Consider the following 5000-nt stretch of genomic DNA (forward strand, 5'->3'; position numbering starts at 1 on the left):
TGTATGATATTGCACTTACGCCGTTTCGTCGTAAACGTTTCTGAGATTTTATTAGTAGCTGGTTCTTTCATTGCCTGTATGATTGAGTTTTTTATCAAGTTGCTCATGGTTGTCTTTGTGTAGTTGTCGCTTTGTGGTTTTCCTTGCTATAGGCCCACGCTTGGCATGTGCGTTATCAAATCCTTTCGAAAACTAAAACAACGCCATGTTAATGAAACTGACAAATGCGCGTTTAGATGCGTCAATGGCTTATGTTTTCACGTCACGCACATTACGGGAAATTTCTGACGAAAAGCGTGCTGTCACGTATTGGAGTCAAAGGCATAGGACTAGCTGATCCTGCGTTCGACAAGCAAAGGAAATATTAAATAATAACTTTTTTGGAAAGGTGTCACCGTTATTGGTTATCAATATCCGAAAAACAGCGAAAAGGTTTCATGAACACGAGCTGCAAATGATCAATGTTTTAATAAATAAAACACAATCAGGAATTATAGAACAGAACCTTAATATGCACAAAATGGGAATTTTGAAAAACAAAAACAATCACTCATCATTTGATATTTCCTATAAAACTCCGTTGCCGCCTTGGAAGTGATATACTTAGCGCTAAACGGTTTACCAACGCGAAAAAGGCCTGACGAAGTGACGTGCAAAAAAACGATACACGAATTGCTGTAAACCAAGGGAAATCATGCTCAGCAAATAAAACTCTCCTTTACTTCTCTTTTCCTTCGACGAGCGAAATATTCCTTCTACGTGAAAGAGAAAAACGCGTGTTTAAAAGGGGTAGTCTTTAGTTTGCGCGACTTAAATAACCCGCCATGTTAATTCTGCGATCCGTACACCTTTGGTAAACAAGTATTTCGCAAGGTGATGTAATGTGTCTCCTGATGGCTCAGTGGCCGATTGCCGGTACTGTTTGTGGTGGATAGAAGAAGGTAAGGTAGCAGCGATTTAACAACTCGCAGTCGTTTTGAACTTCAACTGCAGACAAGCGCCACCTGACTTCACTGATAATAAAACATTAGAAATTCAGTCGCCGATAGCTGTGAAAATTTTAAAAGATAGCAGCTGCTTTTTTAGTTTACCTTTTTTATTCTTTTTACAATATCCCTAATAAGACCTTAGCTTTGTTTCGAAAAAATAAACGAAAATTATGAACACACTCCCTCACTTTATCTCTTTGCTATTTCGTTTTGCCTTTTTGAAATGACAATCCCAAATTTCGTAATAGTAAGCCGAATTTGTTTTTTAAGAACTTCCTTTTCGCCAGCATGTTTGGTTACTGCTTATGTCAGTAGTGGGAATTAATTTTATTCACAAATTGAATTTATTGAAGAGTTTTTTTTCTATGGCAATTGTTGTTTTTTAGCTGAAAGCTTTAAATGTTTACCTCTCAGCGCATCCAAGAACAAGGAGATGACACTCAACTCAACCAAAAAACACTAAATTTTACATCAAATGTGATTTCTTTGATGAAGCGCATGCTGGCTTAGACAAGCACCGAAATCTATCTATCAGCCCAGTTTTCTCTGTCGAATTCTAGAGTTTTCGCACTTTGAATACAATCAAGGATCATTTGCGATTTTTCAACCATTGATACCATGAAAACGAAGCAGCTTCGTTCTTAAACCAAAACATGATAAGATGATATTCTTTTGGGGAGCGTAAAGGAGTAGAGAAGACAATAGCTGGCTTTCCAAGTTACTGAAAACACACCGTACGACAAAAGCACGAAACTTAAATTTGTATTACACCTGTTATGAAGCTTAATGCGCATGCGCTCTTATCATACAAATAAATTTCTACCTCCCGAAGTTTCATTGTCTCTATACTAAGAATCTCTTTATTTCTTAAATATTTCTTTTGAAAAGAACAAGTGAAAAGGAATTTCAAAAGGCCCCAACCTTGTTTTGACCGCCTATATTGATTACACACTGGCTAGGGTAGGCATGTTTTGGAAATTATCTTGATTGCGAACATTAGAATATTTAATTAAATTATATTTAATTTATTTAATTTATTTTGACACAATTGCTTTGTCTTATAAGTAATCTATAACCTTTTCTTCCCCGCGCTATAATCAAAGTCGGCCAATTGATTTGTCAGTTTTAGGTCACTAATAGTACATGGTCTCGGTTTCGTTTTGGATTTATTTGTATGCAACGGTAAACGAAAGGTCGCCAGAGTGCATGTTTGCATACTTGAAAAGAACGTTGTCAGTTCTCGCCAGGAGAAATGGCTGTTATAGTTAGGTTTGTTGCATATGACAAAAATTTTCCGGAATTTTGATGTGATATCAATTGTTGTTTGTTCTGGTGAACGAAACGAGAGCCTGCGTAAGATCGGCTTAAATTACTTTAACTGTTAGGGCGTACATTTGGTGTGATTTCGACTATATTTTGAGCGCAAGCTTTCTGTTGGCATCGTGGACAAATATATTTCAAGAAGCATTAAACGGACTTACCTGTTTCCGGAGTTCTTTCAAAAAATTAAGAGCTTGCTTCACACAATACTCGATGGCGCTGTCCAAAAGAATCCGCTTTTTCTCTAAAAAATTCCGCCTAACTGGTTGGCTGGCTCCAAAGTAAATTCAATATCTTTCTTCCGACCACGCGAACACAACACACAGTAAAGTGTTCCTTTTAAAATCTTGATTGAAATTGGACTATGTATATTTTAATTTCATTCACGTGGGTTTGTTCTTGGGATCAGGTGTATAGTGAATTAGTAACAAGCATTTACAGATGAAGTTATTAGTTACAAATCCTTGTAATTGTGGGGTATAGAGTTTCCAAGTATTAGCTGCGTAATAATGAATTTTCTTTCACTGTAAGGTCTTTTTTGATTGTGCCATTGTTACAGATAATTTCGGTCTCCAATTAAAGAATACAAATACTAGTCAAGTTTACGATTTGTAAAACTTGTTTCTCCCAGAACAATAATTTGTGCTTGATTGTTTTTCCTAAAGGCGAACTCGACTGAAAAATCTATTTTCAAGGCGTCCCAAGAAAAACGTTCAAGTATCGGCTTCCAATTTTATCATTTTTTCGTCGGGAAACATGAGTAGAATTATACCTGAATACGAAGCAACTGGATTAAGAACATAGAAGCTATAGAAGCTATTAAACCTTTGTTTATGAGGCTGAATTGACAAAATGAAAATTCGTGTATTCCATGATATTACACGTCCAAACATAACAAGCCTTTGTTTTGCGGTATTTAATTCCAGCCCATTTAACGCCTTCCCTTCATCTGACCACAAATCGAATATTCATCTTCTTATTTGGTAGTAAAGTACCTATGTGAAAAAGTAAAACTTTAACATGACCAACAGACTACAGAGAACCTTTCAGAAACCTTGTGATGCAATTGAGGAACTCAGTACTAATCAATAATTTCGGCTTTTCTAAAAAACATGAAGAAGAAAGAAATAATAAAATAAGCGACTGACTGCAAAACTGTACGCAGGTTTGGTCTTTTTTTGCTAGGTTCACAAAAAGGTTGCCAAGACAGATGAAGAACGAATAACCTAACTTAGGTTCGGTTGATAATAAAATTGAATAGCTCATTTCAAAACGATTTTTGTTTAGGTCCCTTAGAGCTATTGTCTTAAAAGGTCTCTATTGGTAGACACGAAATTTAATCGCTTTAGTTTTATAGCAATCGGAAATACTGCTATGTTGGCATTCATGGTTTTTTTTTAAAATAACCAAGCACGTGGTCAGAAGAATAGCGATTTTTGTCAATCATGTTAATGCGGCAGTGTTCAAGCACTTTTACTAGAAATCCTTAACTTTTAATTGTTGAGTTTTCACGTCTTCTTCACGTCTCCGTCACAAACTACTGTGGTGAATTTCCGGAGTTCTTTTCAGAGCAACAATAGCGATAAATAAACTCGCTGTTGGACGGCGCACGTAACGTTGTTTCACAGAAGAGAGTTCGTAAGACCAAATATCGCAGCAATCCAAAGCATTGAATACTGACTTTTTGTTTAAAAAAAATAATGCAATAAAATGGAAAAACCGGACGAGCCAATCCCATTATTTTTTATGTTTTGAATGCTTGAAATTACTCGCGTTACGCTGACTCAGTGATGTTTCAAGGGAAAAGGTATGACAAATTCAGTTCTTGATTCGTTTTAAAATCTCTGGTTTAGTTTTTTTTAGTAAGGAATGTAATATCACTGAGTAAATGTAATACATTATTTACTGCGTACAGCAATTTTCGCTTTAATACTGCTATGTGGAATTCACAGATTTGCTTGCCGCCGGAAAGTCTCTTAACTGATTTCTTTATATCTATGCTAAACTGATATACGTTTTGATGAAATATTTGTGCTTTCCCGATGATTCCTTTTGGCCGCCTCATTTATCTGAATGTTTTGATATTTCAGAGAAGACACAACATTCATTTTTATATCTCGAGTTCAACACTACTTGAGTTTTTATTCAAGCATTGCCAAGAGACAAGTTGGATTCCGAAACGAAGAAGGAACCGTCGGGGGTTGCTTACGTTAAGGAAGTCATCAAATAATTGTGACGATAAAATCTATAATTATAAGAGTAGAAAATCGTTTAAAATAATTTTTGTCGATACCAAAGATGGTCCTTCAAACACATGTTTTATGAGAAGAGTACACATTGCTAGTCATACAGCTCAATAGTGTTATTTTATGTAAATCAGTACAATTCCTCGGTAATTAATTCTTTTTCTTTGCGGCCGCGATTCAGTGATTTCTGTTGATAACGTTGATTGTGCATCGTTAAGTGGAATACTTTGGGAAAAGTGTCGAAGATGATTAATTAATTGTAAGAGCCAAATTACGTGAATTGCACTGAAATATTAGGGGCACCCAACGATAATCTTAGGTGAAATATGTGTTCGGGAGATTGAAACTGTGAATTTCGGTTCTACTTTGCAAAACAGCTACAGATTTCTTTACTAAAACATCATCTAAAAGATTCCCAACCGAGGAAAAGTAGTCCCTTACATTT

The 5000-nt window shown here is 35.8% G+C and overlaps 1 long non-coding RNA gene across 1 annotated transcript in view; it reads left to right on the forward strand.

The window, feature by feature from the left end:
• Positions 1 to 21: 21 nt before the first annotated feature.
• The window catches only part of LOC138052515 (uncharacterized), a 13357-nt gene continuing 8378 nt past the window's right edge, over positions 22 to 5000 (forward strand). The window contains exon 1 of the long non-coding RNA XR_011133109.1: positions 22 to 941. This is a non-coding gene — a long non-coding RNA (uncharacterized lncRNA). The remainder of the gene's footprint in view (positions 942 to 5000) is intronic.

The sequence above is a fragment of the Montipora capricornis genome, chromosome 1 (assembly GCF_036669925.1).
Source record: "Montipora capricornis isolate CH-2021 chromosome 1, ASM3666992v2, whole genome shotgun sequence".
NCBI classification, from domain to species: domain Eukaryota; kingdom Metazoa; phylum Cnidaria; class Anthozoa; order Scleractinia; family Acroporidae; genus Montipora; species Montipora capricornis.